The sequence below is a fragment of the Ranitomeya imitator genome, chromosome 2, assembly GCF_032444005.1.
Source record: "Ranitomeya imitator isolate aRanImi1 chromosome 2, aRanImi1.pri, whole genome shotgun sequence".
In the NCBI taxonomy this organism is placed as follows: Eukaryota; Metazoa; Chordata; class Amphibia; order Anura; family Dendrobatidae; genus Ranitomeya; species Ranitomeya imitator.
In genome coordinates this window covers 558,367,714-558,391,678 of record NC_091283.1, presented here as the reverse complement: position 1 = coordinate 558,391,678, position 23,965 = coordinate 558,367,714, and positions in this window count along the sequence as shown.

The window sequence follows — 23,965 nt, the reverse complement described above, 5'->3', positions numbered from 1 at the left end:
GCCGGGCAGGATTAGAGCTGCAGCTGCAGCCTGATCCTGACCCGGAAGTGCTCCCTGCAGGACCCGGATGCAGCCCGGCGGCCATTTTGGATCCGGGGACTGCAGGGAGAAGACGCTCGGTACACGGTGAGCACATCACCGTGTACCGATCGTCTCAGGGAAGCCCGCAGGGAGCCCCCTCCCTGCGCGATGCTTCCCTGCACCGCCGGCACACCGCGATCATCTTTGATCGCGGTGTGCCGGGGGTTAATGTGCCGGGAGCGGTCCGTGACCGCTCCTGGCACATAGTGCCGGATGTCAGCTGCGATAGGCAGCTGACACCCGGCCGCGATCGGCCGCGCTCCCCCCGTGAGCGCGGCCGATCGCATATGACGTACTATCCCGTCCATGGGAATTAAGTCCCAGGTCACCTGGACGGGATAGTACGTCATATGGGATTAAGGGGTTAATGTCACCCATTATTTGTACAAATCCATTGAGAAAAACTGAAATCATTTTGACTATGAAAATAAAAATAACAAAAGTAAAATAAAATGATTGCATAAGTGTGAACACCCGTTATAGTTGGGGTTGTGGCTGTGCTCAGAATTAGCCAATCACATTTAAATTCAAGTTAAATAGTTGTCAGTACACAGTGCCATCATTTAAAGTAATTCTGTTCTAGTAGGATTTTCCCAATATTTTCTTACTTGTATTTTACTGCCAAAGTCATGGTCCATAAGCAGCTTACAACACAGAAAAGGCCTCTCATTGTTCAAGGTTATCAGTCAGAAGAAGTGTGCAGAAAAATTTGGCATTAAATATACCATGGAATACTGTGAAGATGGTCATCAGGAAATGGCTTAAACTTGGCATAACAATGACATTACGTAGAACTGGATATTCCACAACTGATCATGAGACAAGATAATTGGTCTGGGAAACTTTCAATACGCTTACAGGAACATTAAAAGAGCTGCAGGAATTTTTGCATGTACTAGTTGTGTACTACATGTAAGAACAATATCTCCAGTTCTTCATATACCTGGTCTGTGAGGGTAGTGTGGAAAGATGTAAACCTTTTCTCATAAAGAAAAATATCCAACGCAGCTATGTTTTGCCAAAACCTAGTTTAAGTCTTCCAAAAGTATGTGGGAAAACGTGTTATGGTCAAATAAGACAAGGGTTGAACTTTTTGGTCATTATTCCAAAATATATGATTGGTGCAAAAGCCAACACTGTGCATCACTAAAAGAACATTGTGCCCACAATGAAGCATGTTTGAGGCAGCAGTATGCTCTTGGGGCTGTTTTTTAGCAGCTGAAACTGGGACTTTAGTTAGCTGGAAGGAATTATAAACAGTTCCAAATATCAGTAAATTTTACAGCAAAACAGTGGACATCGCTTCAGTCTTAGGGAGATATGGAGAATAAACTCCTCCTTGGGTAGTTAAATTTTTTTCACAATGGGAATGGCACAATTATACAGCGATAGAGGTAGTGTCTTGGTGTTATGTTTAAACAAAAAAACCTGTGAAGTCCTAGTAAGGAGTAGGCATATTGGAGGCAAATGATGCAAAGCTGAGTTTGCAGGAAGGAGGTTATAGTAGAGCTTTAACCCCTTAGTGACAGAGCCAATTTGGTACTTAATGACCGAGCCAATTTTTACAATTCTGACCACTGTCACTTTATGAGGTTATAACAATGGAACGCTTTAACAGATCCCGCTGATTCACAGACGGTTTTTCGTGACATATTGTACTTGATGTTAGTGGTAACATTTCTTCGATATTACTTGCGATTATTTATTAAAAAAATGGAAATATGGCGAACATTTTTTAAAATTTTGCAATTTTCAAACTTTGTATTTTTATGCCCTTAAATCAGAGAGATATGTCACAAAAATAGTTAATATATAACATTTCCTACATGTCTACTTTACATCAGAACAATTTTGGAAACAATTTTTTTTTTGTTAGGGAGTTATAATGGTTAAAAGTTGACCAGCAATTTCTCATTTTTACAACACCATTTTTTAGGGACCACATCACATTTGAAGTCATTTTGAGGGGTCTATATGACAGAAAATAGCCAAGTGTGACACCATTCTAAAAACTGCGCCCCTCAAGGTGCTCAAAACCATATTCAAGAAGTTTATTAACCCTTTACGTGCTTCACAGGAACTGAAACAATGTGGAAGGAAAAATGAACATTTAACTTTTTTTTGCAAACATTTTACTTCAGAACCATTTTTTTTTCACAAGTGTAAAAACAGAAATTTAACCATAAATATTGTTGTGCAATTTCTCCTGAATACGCTGATACCCTATATGTGGGGGTAATCCACTGTTTGGGCGCATGGAAGCTTGGAAGAGAAGGAGCGCCGTTTGACTGTTTCAATGCAGAATTGTCTGGAATTGAGATCGGATGCCATGTCATGTTTAGAGAGCCCCTGATGTGCCTAAACAGTGGTAACGCTCCACAAGTGACACCATTTTGGAAACTAGACCCCTTAAGGAACTTATCAAGATGTGTGGTGGGCACTTTGAACCCCCAAGTGCTTCACAGAAGTTTATAACGTAGAGCCATGAAAATAAGAAATCACATTTGTTTACACAAAAATGATCTTTTCGCCCACAAATTCTTATTTTCACAAGGGTAACAGGAGAAATTAGATGACAAAAGTTATTGTGCAATTTCTCCTGAGTACGTCGATACCACATATGTGGGGTAAACCACTGTTTGGGCGCACCGCAGAGCTTGGAAGAGAAGGAGTGCTGTTTTACTTTTTCAATGTAGAATTGGCTGGAATTGAGACGCCATGTCGTGTTTGGAGAGCCCCTGATGTGCCTAAACAGTGGAAACCCCCAACAAGTGACACCATTTTGGAAACTAGACCCATTAAGGAACTTATCTAGATGTGTGGTGATGAGCACTTTAACCCCTTTACCCCCAAGGGTGGTTTGCACGTTAATGACCAGGCCAATTTTTACAATTCTGACCACTGTCCCTTTATGAGGTTATAACTCCGAAACGCTTCAACGGATCCTGGTGATTCTGACATTGTTTTCTCGTGACATATTGTACTTCATGATAGTGGTAAAATTTCTTTGATAGTACCTGCGTTTATTTGTGAAAAAAACGGAAATTTGGCGAAAATTTTGAAAATTTCGCAATTTTCAAACTTTGAATTTTTATGCAATTAAATCACAGAGATATGTCACACAAAATACTTAATAAGTAACATTTCCCACATGTCTCCTTTACATCAGCATAATTTTGGAACCAATTTTTTTTTTTGTTAGGGAGTTATAAGGGTTAAAAGTTGACCAGCAATTTCTCATTTTTACAACACCATTTTTTTTTAGGGACCACGTCTCATTTGAAGTCATTTTGAGGGGTCTATATGATAGAAAATGCCCAAGTGTGACACCATTCTAAAAACTGCACCCCTCAAGGTGCTCAAAACCACATTCAAGAAGTTTATTAACCCTTCAGGTGTTTAATAGGAATTTTTGGAATGTTTAAATAAAAATGAACATTTAACTTTTTTACACAAAAAATTTACTTCAGCTCCAATTTGTTTTATTTTACCAAGGGTAACAGGAGAAATTGGACCCAAAAAGTTGTTGTCCAATTTGTCCTGAGTACGCTGATACCCTATATGTGGCAGTAAACCACTGTTTGGGCGCATGGGAGAGCTCGGAAGGGAAGGAGCGCTATTTGACTTTTCAATGCAAAATTGACAGGAATTGAGATGGGACGCCATGTTGCGTTTGGAGAGCCACTGATGTGCCTAAACATTGAAACCCCCCACAAGTGACACCATTTTGGAAAGTAGACCCCCTAAGGAACTTATCTGGATGTGTGGTGAGCACTTTGACCCACCAAGTGCTTCACAGAAGTTTATAATGCAGAACCGTAAAAATAAAAAATCATATTTTTTCACAAAAATTATATTTTTGCCCCCAATTTTTTATTTTTCCAAGGGTAAGAGAAGAAATTGGACCTCAAAAGTTGTTGTCCAATTTGTCCTGAGTACGCTGATACCCCATATGTGGCAGTAAACCACTGTTTGGGCGCATGGGAGAGCTCGGAAGGGAAGGAGCGCAGTTTGACTTTTCAATGCAAAATTGACAGAAATTGAGATGGGACGCCATGTTGCGTTTGGAGAGCCACTGATGTGCCTAAACATTGAAACCCCCCACAAGTGACACCATTTTGGAAAGTAGACCCCCTAAGGAACTTATCTAGAGGTGTGGTGAGCACTTTGACCCACCAAGTGCTTCACAGAAGTTTATAATGCAGAACCGTAAAAATAAAAAATCATATTTTTTCACAAAAATTATATTTTTGCCCCCAATTTTTTATTTTTCCAAGGGTAAGAGAAGATATTGGACCTCAAAAGTTGTTGTCCAATTTGTCCCGAGTACGCTGATACCCCATATGTGGCAGTAAACCACTGTTTGGGCGCATGGGAGAGCTCGGAAGGGAAGGAGCGCCGTTTGACTTTTCAATGCAAAATTGACAGGAATTGAGATGGGACGCCATGTTGCGTTTGGAGAGCCACTGATGTGCCTAAACATTGAAACCCCCCACAAGTGACACCATTTTGGAAAGTAGACCCCCTAAGGAACTTATCTGGATGTGTGGTGAGCACTTTGACCCACCAAGGGCTTCACAGAAGTTTATAATGCAGAGCCATAAAAATAAAACAAAATTTTTTTCCCACAAAAATTATTTTTTAGCCCCCAGTTTTGTATTTTCCCTAGGGTAACAGGAGAAATTGGACCCCAAAAGTTGTTGTCCAATTTGTCCTGAGTACGCTGATACCCCATATGTGGGGGGGAACCACCGTTTGGGCGCATGGGAGGGTTCGGAAGGGAAGGAGCGCCATTTGGAATGCAGACTTAGATGGAATGGTCTGCAGGCGTCACATTGCGTTTGCAGAGCCCCTAATGTACCTAAACAGTAGAAACCCCCCACAAGTGACACCATTTTGGAAAGTAGACCCCCTAAGGAACTCATCTTGATGTGTTGTGAGAGCTTTGAACCCCCAAGTATTTCACTACAGTTTATAACGCAGAGCCATGCAAATAAAAAATATATTTTTTTCCACAAAAATTATATTTTAGCCCCCAGTTTTGTATTTTTCCAAGGTTAGCAGGAGAAATTGGACCCTAAATGTTGTTGTCCAATTTGTCCTGAGTACGCTGATACCCGATATGTGGGGGGGAACCACCGTTTGGGCGCATGGGAGGGCTCGGAAGGGAAGGAGCATCATTTGGAATGCAGACTTAGATGGATTGGTCTGCAGGCGTCACATTGCGTTTGCAGAGCCCCTAATGTACCTAAACAGTAGAAACCCCCCACAAGTGACCCCATATTGGAAACTAGACCCCTCAATGAACTTATCTAGATGTGTTGTGAGAACTTGGAACCCCCAAGTGTTTCACTACAGTTTATAACGCAGAGCCGTGAAAATAAAAAATCTTTTTGTTTTCCCACAAAAATTATTTTTTAGCCCCCAGTTTTGTATTTTCCCAAGGGTAACAGGAGAAATTGGTCCACAAAAGTTGTTGTCCAATTTGTCCTGAGTACGCTGATACCCCATATGTTGGGGTAAACCCCTGTTTGGGCACACAGGAGAGCTCGGAAGGGAAGGAGCACTGGTTTACTTTTTCAACGCAGAATTGGCTGGAATTGAGATCGGACGCCATGTCGTGTTTGGAGAGCCCCTGATGTGCCGAAACAGTGGAAACCCCCCAATTATAACTGAAACCCTAATCTAAACACACCCCTAACCCTAATTCCAAAGGTAACCCTAACCACACCTCTAACCCTGACACACCCCTAACCCTAATCCCAACCCTATTCCCAACTGTAAATGTAATCTAAACCCTAACCCTAACTTTAGCCCCAACCCTAACTGTAGCCCCAACCCTAACCCTAACCCTAGCCCTAACCCTAGCCCTAACCCTAGCCCTAACCCTAACCCTAACCCTAGCCCTAACCCTAGCCCTAACCCTAGCCCTAACCCTAACCCTAACCCTAACCCTAGCCCTAGCCCTAACCCTAACCCTAGCCCTAACCCTAGCCCTAACCCTAGCCCTAACCCTAGCCCTAACCCTAACCCTAGCCCTAACCCTAGCCCTAACCCTAGCCCTAACCCTAGCCCTAGCCCTAACCCTAGCCCTAACCCTAGCCCTAGCCCTAACCCTAGCCCTAACCCTAGCCCTAACCCTAACCCTAATCCTAGCCCTAACCCTAGCCCTAATGGGAAAATGGAAATAAATACATTTTTTTTTATTTTTCCCTAACTAAGGGGGTGATGAAGGGGGGTTTGATTTACTTTTATAGCGAGTTTTTTAGCGGATTTTTATGATTGGCAGCCGTCACACACTGAAAGACCCTTTTTATTGCAAAAAATATTTTTTGCAATACCACATTTTGAGAGCTATAATTTTTCCATATTTTGGTCCACAGAGTCATGTGAGGTCTTGTTTTTTGCGGGACGAGTTGACGTTTTTATTGAAAACATTTTTGGGCACGTGACATTTTTTGATCGCTTTTTATTCCGATTTTTGTGAGGAAGAATGACCAAAAGCCAGCTATTCATGAATTTCTATTGGGGGAGGCGTTTATACCGTTCCGCGTTTGGTAAAATTGATAAATCAGTTTTATTCTTCGGGTCAGTACGATTACAGCGATACCTCATTTATATCATTTTTTTATGGTTTGGTGCTTTTATACGATAAAAACTATTTTACAGAAAAAATAATTATTTTTGCATCGCTTTATTCTCAGGACTATAACTTTTTTATTTTTTTGCTGATGATGCTGTATGGCGGCTCTTTTTTTGCGGGACAATATGACGCTTTCAGCGGTACCATGGTTATTTATATCTGTCCTTTTGATCGCGTGTTATTCCACTTTTTGTTCGGCGGTATGATAATAAAGCGTTGTTTTTTGCCTCGTTTTTTTTTTTTTTTTCTTACGGTGTTTACTGAAGGGGTTAACTAGTGGGACAGTTTTATAGGTCGGGTCGTTACGGACGCGGCGATACTAAATATGTGTACTTTTATTGGTTTTTTTTTTTTATTTAGATGAAGAAATGTATTTATGGGAATAATATTTTTTTTTTTTTTTCATTATTTTGGAATATTTTTTTTTATTTTTTTTACACATTTGGAAAAATTTTTTTTTACTTTTTTACTTTGTCCCAGGGGGGGACATCACAGATCAGTGATCTGACAGTTTGCACAGCACTCTGTCAGATCACTGATCTGACATGCAGCGCTGCAGCCTTCACAGTGCCTGCTCTAAGCAGGCTCTGTGAAGCCACCTCCCTCCCTGCAGGACCCGGATCCGCGGCCATCTTGGATCCGGGGCTCGAGCAGGGAGGGAGGTGAGGAGACCCTCGCAGCAACGCGATCACATCGCGTTGCTGCGGGGGGCTCAGGGAAGCCCGCAGGGAGCCCCCTCCCTGCGCGGTGCTTCCCTGTACCGCCGGCACATCGCGATCATCTTTGATCGCGGTGTGCCAGGGGTTAATGTGCCGGGGGCGGTCCGTGACCGCTCCTGGCACATAGTGCCGGATGTCAGCTGCGATAAGCAGCTGACACCCGGCCGCGATCGGCCGCGCTCCCCCCGTGAGCGCGGCCGATCGGCTATGACGTACTATCCCGTCCAGGGTCAGATAAGCCCAGGGCACCTCGACGGGATAGTACGTCTAAGGTCACAGAGGGGTTAAACCTCCAGGTGCTTCACAGAAGTTTATAACGTAGAGCCGTGAAAATAAAAAATTGCATTTTTTTCTACAAACATGATATTTTTGCCCCCAAATTTTTATTTTCACAAGGGTAACAAGAGAAATTAGACCACAAAAGTTGTGCAATTTCTCCTGAGTATGTCGATACCCCATATATGGAATTGAGATTGGACGCCATGTCACGTTTGGAGAGCCCCTGATGTGCCTAAACAGTAGAAACCCCCCCACAAGTGACCCCATTTTGGAAACTAGTCCCCTTAAGAAACTTATCTAGATGTGTGGTGAGCACTTTGAACCCCCAAGTGCTTCACAGATTTTTATAAAGTAGAGCCGTGAAAATAAAAAATCCTTTCTTTTTCCTCAAAAATAATTTTTTAGCCTGCAATTTTTTATTTTCTCAAGGGTAACAGGAGACATTGGACCCCAAAATCTGTTGACCAGTTTGTCCTGAGTTTGCTGATACCCCATATGTGGGGGGGGGGGGGGGGGGGGCACTGTTTGGGCACCCATCGGGGCTCGGAAGGGAAGGAGCGCCTCTTGGAATGCAGACTTTGATGGGATGGTCTGCGGGCGTCATGTTGCTTTTGCAGAGCTCCTGATGTACGTAAACAGTAGAAACCCCCCACAAGTGACCCCATTTTGGAAACAAGACCCCCCCAAAGAGCTTATCTAGATGTGTGGTGAGCACTTTGAACCCCCTACTGCTTCACAGAAGTTTATAATGTAGAGCCATGAAAACAAAATCATATTTTTTCCACAAAATGATCTTTTCACCCCCAAATTTTTACTTTCACAAGAGTAACAGGAGAAATTGGACCCCAAAATGTATTGTGCAATTTATGCTGAGTAGGCTGATACCCCATATGTGGGGGGGGGGACCACTGTTTGGGCGCATGGCAGAGCTCGGAATGGAAGGAGCGCCGTTTTGGAATGTAGACTTTGATAGAATGGTCTGCGGAACTTTGAATGCCCAAGTGCCCACAGAAGTTTATAATGCAGAGTCGCGAAAATAAAAAATATTTTTTCTTTCCACAAAAAAGATTTTTTAGCCCCCAAGTTTTTATTTTCACAAGGGTAACAAGAGAAATTGGACCCCAAAAGTTGTTGGCCAATTTGTCCTGAGTATGCTGGTACCCCGTGTTTGGGGGGAACCACTGTTTGGGCGTACGGCAGAGCTCGGAAGGGAAGGAGCGCTGTTAGGGCTAGCGGAACGCACCAAATAATAAGACTGATAGTGTACGGTGCGTTCGTAGCCCGGGGTCCACCGTGCAGAGATGGAACCTGCTGCTGAGTAATGACGGACTATATGGCGGTACTCATAAGTATACTCGCGTGGGTTAAACTTCACCCAACGTGAAGGAAGCGATCCTGTTGCGTCACAGGATCGCGGTACCGCACATAGAAGGCGAGCAAGCAGTCAGCGAACTTAACCCCAACTAGGATTGAAGTCCGATTAGACCACTTGCTGACACAACACCGCAACAGGGTGTGTTAGGCAACTCTTATAATTAGAGCACCGAAGTGCGAACTGTGCCGTGCTGGCAGGCACCACTAAGCACCCAAACGTGGGTCAGGAAGCGCACAACTGGCGCGTGGCGCCGCACTGGCGGTCACAGCAATAGACGCTGATACGTGTGTGACACGTTGAGTGATTTGTCGGGCGCTAGATAGCAGCCATACTCCATACGCGAACAGTCATACAATAGGGTAGGGGTATTTAATGAACGACTTGCACTCACAACAAACACACGTATTCAGTTGTACACTAGCGCATGGCCGTGCGGTCATGCGCAGTTTATATAGTTGCAGCACAGGAAGTGGCCACAGAAACTTTGCCCTTCCAAGACCTGCCAAGAGGTCCAATGGAATGTGCTGCAGAGCCTGAGCACATGACCCTCGATCTCCAACGGGAGATCTTGCCCTGGGCATGCTCAGTGTGCGCAAACAAGGACTTAGTCCCAGGAAAGTCCGCTCGCCGCTGACCAGCACTGACTTTAATGGCAGGAGCTGAAGAAGCAGCAGTAACTCTCTGTACAGAGTGAGAGCGAGCAAGACACTGGGAGCGACGTCCCCGCTGAGCAGACTCCACTGCGGCCGGAGGAGAATGGGAGACCGCAGCGGAGACGGATCGAGATTCCCCCTGTGCAGCAGAGGAAACTCGACTCCTAACATTACCTCCCCTCCTAGGGCTCCCCCGTCCTTGGGCCTCGCTACGCTCGAAGGCAGCAATGAGCTGTGGGGCCCGAATGTTTTCAGCAGGCTCCCAAGACCTGTCCTCTGTACCATAACCCTTCCAATCCACCAAATAATACTTTTTGCCGCGTACCACCTTGCACCCCAAAATAGCGTTCACCTCGTAATCGTCCGTAGACGAACCCGATGTCCCGGCAGATGACTCGGAAAACCGGGACATGTATACGGGTTTCAAGAGGGACACATGAAAGGTGTCGGTGATACCCAAGCGTGGAGGAAGAGCCAGGCGGTAGACCACAGGATTAACCTGTTCGAGAACCTTGAAGGGACCCAAGTAGCGAGGAGCAAACTTAGTGGACTCAACTCGCAGCCTGATGTTACGAGCGGAGAGCCACACCAAGTCGCCAGGGGCAAAAGTCGGAGCGGGGCGCCGATGAACATCGGCGGAGGACCTCATTCTCTCCTTGGAGGCCCGAATGGCATCCTGCGTGCGATCCCAAATGTCCCGTGCCTCCACAGCCCAGTCTGCCACCCTGGGTTCAGCGGAAGACACAGGCATGGGCACAGGAACACGCGGATGCTGGCCGTAATTTAACAGGAATCCTGGCGCAAGAGACACATGTCCAAACGTACTCCGCGACATCACGAGCCATATGCGGCCACCAATATGTCCTCGCCAGTAACTCTGATGTCCTTTTAGTACCAAAATGTCCACCCACCCTGGACGAGTGCGCCCAAGAGAGAACCTCCGGTCGCAAACTAGATGGAACAAAAGTCTTGCCCGGGGGCACAGACTCCAGCGAATCCGGGGCCACGGTTCTCAAACTCTCGGTGGGGACAATAAGCCGAGGCTCCTCCTCCTCTTCCGCAGATGACACAACGGAGCGAGAGAGAGCGTCGGCCCGAATGTTCTTCTCCCCAGAAAGGAAATGGAGGGTGAAATGAAACCGGGAGAAGAACAAGGACCATCTGGCCTGGCGAGAATTCAACCGCTGAGCTGTCTGCAGATACACCAAATTTTTGTGATCTGTGAAGACTTGGAAGGGAAAACGTGCTCCCTCCAAGAGATGTCTCCACTCCGAGAAAGCCAACTTCATGGCTAGCAACTCCCTGTCCCCGATGGAATAATTCCTCTCTGCTGGTGCGAAGGTCTTGGAGAAAAAGAAGCAAGGATGCTTCCGACCTTGAGCATTCTTTTGGAAGAGGACTGCTCCAGCACCAACAGAAGAGGCATCCACCTCCATGATAAATGGCTTATCAACATCGGGGCGATGAAGAATGGGAGCGCTAGCGAAGTGTGACTTTATAGAGATAAAGGCCTTGGAGACCTCCTCAGACCACAATTTGGGATGCGCCCCCTTCTTGGTGAGGGCAACCAAGGGAGCTACCAAAGTTGAGAAATGCGGGATGAACTGGCGATAATAATTGATGAACCCCATAAAGCGCTGCACCGCTTTAAGAGAATGGGGTTCCTGCCAGTCCATCACAGCCTGTAGTTTGGCAGGATCCATAGCCAATCCCTGGGCTGAGATGATGTAGCCCAGGAAAGGTAAGGACTCCTGCTCAAACATACACTTCTCCAACTTGGCATAGAGGGAGTTTGCCCGTAGGAGGTCGAAGACTTTGCAAACATCTCTCCGGTGGGAGTCAATATCTGGAGAGTAGATGAGAATATCATCCAGATAGACTACGACCGAGGTGGAAAGCATATCCCGGAAGATATCGTTCACAAAGTCTTGGAAAATGGCTGGGGCATTACAGAGCCCAAAGGGCATCACCAGATATTCATAGTGCCCATCCCTCGTGTTAAAAGCCGTCTTCCATTCATCCCCCTCACGGATGCGAATCAGGTTGTAAGCACCCCGCAGATCTAATTTAGTAAATACCCTTGCTCCCCGAAGCCTATCGAACAGTTCAGATATCAAAAGCAAAGGGTATTTATTCTTAACGGTGATGGCGTTAAGACCCCTGTAGTCTATGCATGGACGCAATTCCCTACTCTTCTTCTGCACGAAGAAGAACCCTGCCCCAGCAGGTGACACTGACTTCTTAATGAACCCTATTGCCAGATTTTCCTGGATGTACTGTGACATTGCCTCCGTCTCCGGGAGAGATAGCGGATAGACTCGATCCCGGGGAGGCTCAGCCCCAGGCAAGAGGTCAATAGGACAGTCATAGGGGCGATGGGGCGGAAGGGTCTCCGCCGCCTTTTTGGAGAATACGTCTGCATACGACCAATACTGCTTGGGGAGAGAGGAAAGATCTGCGGGTACCTCAGTTGTAGCTACCTGAACGCACTCCCTCTGACACCTACCCCCACAAGATTCACCCCATCCCAGAATTCTGCCTGAGGACCACTCGATATGAGGAGAGTGGTACCGTAGCCAAGGTATTCCCAACAGGACCTCATCAATTCCCTCTGGAATGATGAGCAGAGAAATAATCTCCTGATGAGATGGCGACATGGACAGAGTAAAAGGGATGGTCTGGTGAGTTATCTGTGAGGGCAGAGTCGACCCATTCACCACTCGTACCGTTACAGGTTGAGCTAGCATAACCAGAGGTATTGCGTGGCGTTGGGCGAAGGCAGAAGACATAAAATTGCCCTCCGCCCCAGAATCCACGCAGAGCTCTACCGAGTGGGAGAATGAGCCTATGGTAATTGTCCCCTTAAAGGACAATTTAGAGGCAAACGTCGCCATGTCTAGTGTACCTCCACCTACGACCACTAGACGCTGACGTTTCCTCGACCGCTGAGGACATCTGGTGGCTAAATGTCCAGACTGCTGGCAAACATGACAGACCCTGAGTGCACAAGCGGTCCGGGACTTAGGTCCCGCTTGTGACACTTCCCTGGCCTCATGTGACTCAGGAACCAGGACCGGAGATTCCAGAGGTTTGGCGAAAGTAGGAGCCAGCCGAAACCTCTGCCTACACTGGGCTCGCTCTAACCTCCGCTCGTTAAAACGGAGGTCAATTCGAGTGGAGACTGTTATTAACTCCTCCAGTGTGGCAGGAATCTCCCTAGTGGCCAGAGCGTCCTTTACATGGTCATCCAAGCCCCTCCAAAATATGGGGATAAGAGCTTTATCCGACCATTCCAGCTCAGATGCTAAAGTGCGGAATTGGACGGCAAAATGACTGACCAAGGACTCACCCTGAGTTAATGCCAGCAGTTGGAGCGCAGTGTCATGGGTGACTTGAGGTCCTAAAAAGACCTGTTTTAAAGTGCTCAAAAACAGAGGAGCACTCTGCACCACATGATCGCCACGCTCCTACAGCGGCGTAGCCCATTCCAACGCCCTGTCCGACAAGAGAGACACTATAAATCCCACCTTAGCCCGCTCTGTGGGGAAACGTGCAGCCAGAAGCTCGAGATGAATAGAGCACTGACTCACGAATCCCCTACAAAATTTGCTATTACCAGAAAACTTTTCTGGCAGCGGGAGACGAGAAAATGTCGGAACAGGGGTGGCAATAGACAAAGTTGCTGCAGCCACGCTGGCAGCCTGTACAGCAACTGCGGTAACATCCACAGCTGAGGTTGCGCTCTCGAGAGCCGCCAACCTACCCTCCAGCTGCTGTATATACCGCAGGGATTGCTGTTTGTCCGTCATCACTAGCCAGACCCTGGCGCTAGTGTAATGTTAGGGCTAGCGGAACGCACCAAATAATAAGACTGATAGTGTACGGTGCGTTCGTAGCCCGGGGTCCACCGTGCAGAGATGGAACCTGCTGCTGAGTAATGACGGACTATATGGCGGTACTCATAAGTATACTCGCGTGGGTTAAACTTCACCCAACGTGAAGGAAGCGATCCTGTTGCGTCACAGGATCGCGGTACCGCACATAGAAGGCGAGCAAGCAGTCAGCGAACTTAACCCCAACTAGGATTGAAGTCCGATTAGACCACTTGCTGACACAACACCGCAACAGGGTGTGTTAGGCAACTCTTATAATTAGAGCACCGAAGTGCGAACTGTGCCGTGCTGGCAGGCACCACTAAGCACCCAAACGTGGGTCAGGAAGCGCACAACTGGCGCGTGGCGCCGCACTGGCGGTCACAGCAATAGACGCTGATACGTGTGTGACACGTTGAGTGATTTGTCGGGCGCTAGATAGCAGCCATACTCCATACGCGAACAGTCATACAATAGGGTAGGGGTATTTAATGAACGACTTGCACTCACAACAAACACACGTATTCAATTGTACACTAGCGCTTGGCCGTGCGGTCATGCGCAGTTTATATAGTTGCAGCACAGGAAGTGGCCACAGAAACTTTGCCCTTCCAAGACCTGCCAAGAGGTCCAATGGAATGTGCTGCAGAGCCTGAGCACATGACCCTCGATCTCCAACGGGAGATCTTGCCCTGGGCATGCTCAGTGTGCGCAAACAAGGACTTAGTCCCAGGAAAGTCCGCTCGCCGCTGACCAGCACTGACTTTAATGGCAGGAGCTGAAGAAGCAGCAGTAACTCTCTGTACAGAGTGAGAGCGAGCAAGACACTGGGAGCGATGTCCCCGCTGAGCAGACTCCACTGCGGCCGGAGGAGAATGGGAGACCGCAGCGGAGACGGATCGAGATTCCCCCTGTGCAGCAGAGGAAACTCGACTCCTAACAAGCGCCATTTTGGAATGCAGACTTTGATAGAATGATCTGCGGGCGTTATGTTGCGTTTGCAGAGCCCCTGATGTACCTAAACAGTAGAAACCCCCCACAAATGACCCCATTTTGGAAATTAGACACCCCAAGGAACTTATCTAGATGTGTGCTGAGAACTTTGAATGCCCAAGTGCTTCACAGAAGTTTATAATGCAGAGTCGTGGAAATAAAAAATATTTTTTTTTCCACAAAAAAAGACTTTTTAGCCCCCAAGTTTTTATTTTTACAAGAGTAACAGGAGAAATTGGACCCCAAAAGTTGTTGTCCAATTTATCCCGAGTACGCTGATGCCCCATATGTGGGAGTAAACCACTGTTTGGGCGCACGGCAGAGCTCAGAAGGGAGGGAGCACCATTTGATTTTTTGATCGCAAAATTGGCTGTCGTGTTTGGAGACCCCCTGATGTACCTAAACAGTGGAAACCCCCCAATTTTAACTCCAACCCTAACCCCAACACACCACTAACCCTAATCCCAACTCGATGCATAATCCTAATCACAATCCTAACGATAATCACAACCCTAACCCCAAAACAACCCTAATCTTAACCCTAACCATAACCCTAATCAAAACCCTAAATCCAACACGTCCTTAATCCTAACATCAACCCTAACCCTAATCCCAATACACCCCTAACCCTAATCCCAACCCTAACCTTAACCCTAATCCCAAACCTAACCCTAATCCCAAGCGTAACCCTAATGCCAACCCTAACCCTAATACCAACTCTAATCCAAACCCTAACCCTAATCCCAACTGTAACCCTAACTTTAGCCCCAACCCTATCCCTAACCCTAAATTTAGCCCCAACCCTAACCCTAGCCCTAACTTTAGCCCCAACCCTAACCCTAGCCCAACCGTAACCCTAGCCCTAACTTTAGCCCCAAGCCTAACCCTAGCCCTAAGGCTACTTTCACACTTGCGTCATGTGGCATCCATCGCAATCAGTCGTTTTGGACAAAAAAAACAGATCCTGCAAATGTGCCCGCAGGATGTGTTTTTTGCCAATAGACTTGTATTTCCGACGGATCGTGACGGATGGCCACACATTGCGTCCGTCATGCACTGGATCCGTTGTGTTTTGGCAGACCGTCGTCACAAAAAAAGTTCAATGTAACTTTTTGTACGTCGCTTCCGCCATTTCCGACCACGCATGCGTGGCCATAACTCCGCGCCCTCCTCCTTAGGACATAGACTGGGCAGCAGATGCGTTGAAAAACTGCATCCGCTGCCCACGCTGTGCACAATATTCACAACGTGCGTCGGTACGTCGGGCCGACGCATTGCGACAGCCCCGTACCGACGCAAGTGTGAAAGAAGCCTAACCCTAGCCCAAAATTTAGCCCCAATCTTATCCCTAACCCTAAATTTAGCCCCAACCCTAACCCTAAATTTAGCCCCAACCCTAACCCTAAATTTAGCCCCAACCCGAACCCTAAATTTAGCCCCAACCCTAAATTTAGCCCCAACCCTAACCCTAACTTTAGCCCCAACCCTAAATTTAGCCCCAACCCTAACCCTAACCCTAAATTTAGCCCCAACCCTAACCCTAAATTTAGCCCCAACCCTAACCCTAACCCTAAATTTAGCCCCAACTCCTCTCTCCTACCGGCCGGCAGATCATGGCAGGCGCACTGCGCATGCGCCTGCCATTTTCTTACCAGATGAAGAAGCCAGCGGGCAGGAGAGGACGCAGGAGGATCCAGGAACACTGGTAAGTATAACAGGGTCTCCGAATCCCCCTATTTCTCTGTCCTCTGATGTGCGATCAGAGACCCGGCAGCCGAGACCCCAAAGATCTTCCGGGTGTCGGCTGGCGGGGGCATTGCGCATGCGCCCGCTATTTTTTGGCCAGAGCAAGATGGCGGTGCCCCTCGGGAGCCATGAGGAGCATCGGGGGAGACAGATGAGTATCGGGGGGCTATCGGGTACCCCATTTCTCTGTCCTCTGATGTGCGATCACATCGGAGGACAGAGAAATTAAGAATTTTTTTTTTTAGCCCCAACCCTAACCCTAAATTTAGCCCCAACCCTTACCCTAACCCTAAATTTAGCCCTAACCCTAACCCTAAATTTAGCCCCAACCCTAACCCTAACCCTAAATTTAGCCCCAACTCCTCTCTCCTGCCAGCCGGCAGATCATGGTGGACGCACTGCGCATGCGCCCGCCATTTTCTTACCAGATGAAGAAGCCAGCGGGCAGGAGAGGACGCAGGAGGACCCAGGGACACCGGTAAGTATAACAGGGTCCCCAAATCACACTATTTCTCTGTCCTCTGATGTGCAATCACATCAGAGGACAGAGAATTACATCACTTTTTTTTTTTGCGGCCGCCGGTAAAGTTAACTACCGGCGATCGCAAAACATGGGTCGGTAAAAACCGACCCCGATTATGTTCTTTGGGATCCCGGCTACCCCCGGCAGCCGAGACCCCAAAACTCTTACGGTTGCCGGCCGGCGGGGGCACTGCGCATGCGCCCGCCATTTTTTGGCCGGAGCAAGATGGCAGCGCCCATCTGGAGCCACGAGGAGCAGCGGGGGAGACAGGTGAGTATCGGGGGGCTATCGGGGACCCTATTTCTCTGTCCTCTGATGTGCGATCACATCGGAGGACAGAGAAATTAAATGGGAATTTTTATTTTTTTTTGCGATTGCCGGTAAATGGTTAATTACCGGCGATTGCAACCCGGGGGTTGGTAAAAAAAAAACCCGAATCATGTTCTCTGGGGTCTCGGCTACCCCCAGCAACCAAGACCCCAGAGAAAAGCCGACTCTGGGGGGCGCTATTCACTTTTTCCACAGCGCCGTTAATCAACGCCGCTGTGGTTTAAGTACCCTTAACTGCCCCCGTTAAAAGGCATATCGGCGGTCATTAAGGAGTTAAGGCGCAATTTTGAAAACAAAGTTATCCCCACTGGGCAATCTGGTCGACCAGTCAATGACCAGAGAATGTAGTCTTAGCCATAGAAATGCCAAAAAGGCCAGTGCATCAGAAAATGGCTAAACTAAAAAGAAATGTCCTCAACATGTAGTACACCAATCTGAAGATTCATCTTCTAAGTCTGGAATTGGTTATGATTACCAGGAATTGCATAGCCATTCACGAAGATAAGCTACAGAAGTGTCCACAAAGAAGGAAAATGAATTGTCAACTTTTTGGCTACAGAGAGGTCTATTATCTGCAGTTCGGAAATCAAGTTTGTCTCGGGAACACAGTGGAACTGAAAGAAATAGATATAGGTACAAGCAGTTTGTGTTTGATGGAGCTATCCATTTTCCTTCACCTAAGGGCTGAGGTTTCCCTGTTTGACCTTGAATTTTGAACAGTGGTCTGTTTCCAGCGGCAATGGTGGTAAATTAATGCCACTGCACTTTTGCAATTAATTAATTAACAATGGGCTGGACTTGCCAGATAGCAACTGGAAAGACCAGGATAGCAGGCAGCAAATGACATACACAACAGGTTACAGAGTCAGAGGTGTAGACAGACACAGAAACTAAAGATGTATAAACAGGCTTGGAATAGCAGCAGCATTTGTAATGTGAACCAGTCCAGAAGTAATTTCTCAATGTTTTCAGCAGACGAAGGGTTAATAAGCAAACAATGGATAGCCACTGACAGGAGAGATGAAAAAGCAAACTTGCTTATGGAAAAGATACATTTTGGTGCAGTAGTAATAGTAATGTGAATAGTCTCTAAAGAGGAATTTGCTATGCTTAACCAGCAGGTTCAATACAAGAAAAAAATACAGATTGCAGAAGCAAATGGGAGTTTGAAGTAATGACTTTAGCTGACTTAACTTGTGTGGCAAACTCCAAGGCAGAAGATAACAAACACAAGCAGTAGCGTAGCTACCGGGGGTCTGTCAGGGTCTGTCTATAGGGGCTGCCTTATTACAGGGTCTGACTATGGGGGCTGCCTTATTACAGGGTCTGACTATGGGGGTGCTGCCTTATTACAGGGTCTGAATATGGGGGTGCTGCCTTATTACAGGGTCCGGCTATGGGGGTGCCGCCTTATTACAGAGTGGGGATGCCTCATTACAGGGTTTGACAATAGGTGTGCTGCTTTATTACAGGGTCTGACTATGGGGGTGCTGCCTTATTACAGGGTCTGACTATAGGGGTGCTGCCTCATTACAGGGTCTGACTATGGGGGCTGCCTCATTACAGGGTCTGACTATAGGGGTGCTGCCTCATTACAGGGTCTGACTATGGGGGTGCTGCCTCATTACAGGGTCTGACTATAAGGGCTGCCTTATTACAGGGTATGACTATGGGGGTGCTGCCTCATTACAGGGTCTGACTATGGGGGGCTGCCTTATTACAGGGTCTGCCTATAGGGGTGCTGCCTTATTACAGGGTCTGACTATGCAGGTGCTGCCTTATTACAGGGTCGGCCTATGGGGGCTGCCTTTTTACAGGGTCTGACTATGGGGGCTGCCTTTTTACAGGGTCTGACTATGGGGGCTGCCTTATTACAGAGTCTGACTATGGTGTACTGCCTTATTACAGGGTCTGCCACCTTATTACAGGGTCTGCCTATGGGGGTGCTGCCTTATTACAGTGTCTGCCTTTGGGGGCTGCCGTATGATATAGAGTATGCCTATGGGGGATGCATTATACTATATTGTGGACTATTTTGTGCATTATGCTACTATATATGGAGGCTATTTAGGGGGCCATCATACAGTATGGAGATTACAGTGTGGGGGCATTATACATTGTTCGAGCCATCAAACAGTTTGGGGGCTACTAAGGAGTCAGTATACTGTGTGGGTGCATTATACTGTGTATAAGAGAGCATCATACTGTGTATAGGGGGGCTGTACAGGGGGAGACTCAGGACTTTATTAAATGTAAAGTGGGCACTTATTTGTTGTGAGTTCTGTTTTTGGGCTCCCTCTGGTGGTTACTGATGGTACTGGGTGACTTGTCTTTCCTGGGTCTCTGGGTTCCACCTGTTCCATCAGGATATGGGAGTTTCCTATTTAACCTGGCTTTGCTGGCATTTCCTCGCCGGTTATCAATGTATCCAGTGTGTCTTGTTACCTCTGCTCCCTGCTCCTAGAACCTTCTGGTCAAGCGAAGTTTGGATTTTCCTGTTTTGGTGTTTTGCTTTGTTTGGTTTTTTAGTCCAGCTTGCAGATATGTGATTCTTTGCTGCTGGTTGCTCTAGTGGGCTGAAATTGCTCCTCATGTACCATGAGTTGGCACATGAGTTCAAGTAATTTCAGGATGGTTTTTTGAAGGGTTTTTCGCTGACCGCGCAGTTCACTTTTGTATCCTCTGCTATCTAGCTTTAGCGGGCCTCATTTTGCTGAAACTGTTTTCATACTGCGTATGTGCTTTCCTCTCATTTCACCGTCATTATATGTGGGGGGCTGCTATTTCTGTGGGGTATTTCTCTGGAGGCAAGAGAGGTCTGTGTTTCTTCTAATAGGGGAAGTTAGATCTTCGGCTGGAGCGAGACGTCTAGGATCATCGTAGGCACGTTCCCCGGCTACTTTTATTTGTGTGTTAGGTTCAGGGTCGCGGTCAGCTCAGGTTCCATCGCCCTAGAGCTTGTTTGTATCTGTGCTTGTCCTTTAGTGATCCCCTGCCATTGGGATCATGACAGTATAACCGGCCCACAAAGTGTTAATTGTATTGGCTGAAGTAGGAGAATAAGTAGTCTGAGGAAGTTTTTTTTTTTTTTTTTTTTTTTTTTCTCTTTCCCTCAGAGTTTGCTGCCTAGCCTTATTGCAGCCTGGCTACTTCCTCCTCCTCTTAATCTTTGAATGGCTCTGATCCCAGCTGTTTATCATGGACGTCCAGAGTTTGGCTTCCAGCCTGAGTAATCTTGCCGCTAAGGTTCAAAATATACAGGATTTTGTTGTACATGCTCCTATGTCTGAACCTAGAGTTCCTGTCCCAGAGTTTTTTTCTGGAGATAGATCTCGTTTTCTGAATTTTAGGAACAATTGCAAGTTGTTTCTTTCTTTGAAATCTCGCTCCTCTGGAGACCCTGCTCAGCAAGTCAAGATTATTATATCTTTCCTGCGGGGTGACCCTCAGGATTGGGCATTTGCATTGGCACCAGGGGACCCTGCGTTGCTTAATGCGGATGCGTTTTTTCTGGCATTGGGTTTGCTCTATGAGGAACCTAACCAAGAGATTCAGGCTGAAAAAGCTTTGTTGGCCCTCTCTCAGGGGCAAGATGAAGCAGAAATTTATTGTCAAAAATTTCGGAAGTGGTCGGTGCTTACTCAGTGGAATGAGTGCGCCCTGGCTGCAAAGTTCAGAGATGGCCTTTCTGAGGCCATTAAAGATGTTATGGTGGGGTTCCCTGCGCCTACTGGTCTGAATGAGTCTATGACTATGGCTATTCAGATTGATCGGCGTTTACGGGAGCGCAAACCTGTTCATCATTTGGCGGTGTCGTCTGAACCGTCACCTGAGATAATGCAATGTGATAGAATTCAGTCCAGAAGTGAACGGCAAAATTATAGGCGGAAAAAAAGGTTGTGCTTTTATTGTGGTGATTCAGCTCATGTTATATCAGCATGCTCTAAACGCGCAAAAAAGGTTGATAAGTCTGTTGCCATTAGTATTTTACAGTCTAAGTTCATTCTGTCTGTGACTCTGATTTGTTCATTATCATCCATTTCCGTCGATGCCTATGTGGATTCAGGCGCTGCCCTGAGTCTTATGGATTGGTCATTTGCCAATCACTGTGGGTTTAGTCTGGAGCCTCTGGAAGTCCCTATTCCTTTGAAGGGAATTGACTCTACACCTTTGGCTATGAATAAACCTCAGTACTGGACACAAGTGACCATGCGTATGACTCCTGTTCATCAGGAGGTGATTCGCTTCCTGGTACTGTATAATTTGCATGATGTCCTAGTGCTTGGTCTGCCATGGTTACAAACTCATAATCCAGTCCTTGACTGGAAATCGATGTCTGTGTTAAGCTGGGGTTGTCAGGGGGTTCATGATGATGCACCTCCGATTTCTATCGCTTCATCTACTCCTTCTGAGATTCCTGTGTTTTTGTCTGACTATCGGGATGTTTTTGAGGAGCCTAAGCTCAGTTCGCTTCCTCCTCACAGGGATTGCGATTGTGCTATAAATTTAATTTCAGGCAGTAAATTTCCTAAAGGTCGTTTGTTCAATCTGTCAGTGCCAGAGCATACTGCTATGCGGGATTATGTTAGGGAGTCCTTGGAAAAGGGACATATCCATCCATCTTTGTCCCCTTTGGGAGCAGGTTTTTTTTTCGTGGCCAAAAAAGATGGTTCCTTGAGGCCTTGTATAGATTATCGTCTTTTGAATAAGATTACCGTAAAATATCAGTATCCTTTGCCATTGATGACTGATTTGTTTGCTCGCATTAAGGGGGCTAAATGGTTCACTAAGATTGATCTTCGGGGTGCGTATAATCTTATACGAATAAAGCAAGGTGATGAGTGGAAAACCGCATTTAATACGCCTGAGGGCCATTTTGAGTATTTGGTAATGCCTTTTGGACTTTCTAATGCTCCTTCAGTCTTCCAGTCCTTTATGCACGATATTTTCCGTGAATATCTGGATAAATTTATGATTGTGTATTTGGATGATATTTTGTTTTTTTCTGATGACTGGGAGTCTCATGTTCAGCAGGTCAGGAAGGTGTTTCAGGTCCTGCGGGCCAATTCCTTGTTTGTAAAAGGCTCAAAGTGTCTCTTTGGAGTCCAGAAGATTTCTTTCTTGGGGTATATTTTTTCCCCTTCTACTATTGAGATGGATCCCGTCAAGGTTCAGGCTATTTGTGACTGGACGCAGCCTACATCTCTTAAGAGTCTACAGAAGTTCTTGGGCTTTGCTAATTTCTATTGTCGTTTTATAACTAATTTTTCTAGGGTTGTTAAGCCTTTGACGGATTTGACTAAGAAGGGTGCTGATGTTGCTAATTGGTCTCCTGCGGCTGTGGAGGCCTTTCAGGAACTTAAGCGCCGGTTTTCTTCTGCTCCTGTGTTGCGTCAGCCAGATGTTTCGCTCCCTTTTCAGGTTGAGGTTGATGCTTCCGAGATTGGAGCGGGGGCGGTTTTGTCACAGAGAAGCTCCGATGGCTCAGTGATGAAGCCATGCGCGTTTTTTTCTAGAAAGTTTTCGCCGGCTGAGCGGAATTATGATGTTGGTAATCGGGAACTTTTGGCCATGAAGTGGGCATTTGAGGAGTGGCGTCATTGGCTAGAGGGTGCTAGACATCGTGTGGTGGTCTTGACTGATCACAAAAATTTGATTTACCTTGAGTCTGCCAGGCGTCTGAATCCTAGACAGGCTCGTTGGTCACTGTTTTTCTCTCGTTTCAATTTTGTGGTTTCATACCTGCCAGGTTCAAAGAATGTGAAGGCGGATGCTCTTTCTAGGAGTTTTGTGCCTGACTCCCTTGGAAATTCTGAGCCCTCTGGTATCCTTAGGGATGGGGTGATTTTGTCTGCTGTCTCCCCAGACTTGCGACGTGCTTTGCAGGAGTTTCAGGCGGGTAAACCTGATCGTTGTCCGCCTGAGAGACTGTTTGTTCCGGATAATTGGACCAGTAGAGTCATCTCCGAGGTCCATTCTTCTGCGTTGGCAGGTCATCCTGGAATATTTGGTACTAGAGACTTGGTGGCCAGGTCTTTTTGGTGGCCTTCCTTGTCGAGGGATGTGCGTTCTTTTGTGCAGTCTTGTGAGGTTTGTGCTCGGGCTAAGCCTTGCTGTTCTCGGGCCAGTGGATTGTTGTCACCTTTGCCTATCCCGAAGAGGCCTTGGACGCACATTTCCATGGACTTTATTTCGGATCTCCCTGTCTCTCAAAAAATGTCCGTCATCTGGGTTGTGTGTGATCGCTTTTCTAAAATGGTTCATCTGGTACCCTTGCCTAAGTTACCTTCCTCCTCTGAGTTGGTTGGTTTTTTCAGAATGTGGTTCGTTTGCATGGGATTCCTGAGAACATCGTTTCTGACAGGGGATCCCAGTTTGTGTCTAGATTTTGGCGGACGTTCTGTGCTAAGATGGGCATTGATTTGTCCTTTTCGTCTGCATTCCATCCTCAGATGAATGGCCAGACTGAACGAACTAATCAGACCTTGGAAACTTATTTAAGGTGTTTTGTTTCTGCTGATCAGGATGACTGGGTTACCTTTTTGCCGCTGGCCGAGTTTGCCCTTAATAATCGGGCTAGTTCTGCTACCTTGGTTTCTCCTTTCTTTTGTAATTCGGGGTTTCATCCTCGTTTTTCCTCTGGTCAGGTGGAACCTTCTGATTGTCCTGGAGTGGACATGGTGGTGGATAGGTTGCATCGGATTTGGAGTCATGTGGTGGACAATTTGAAGTTGTCCCAGGAGAAGGCTCA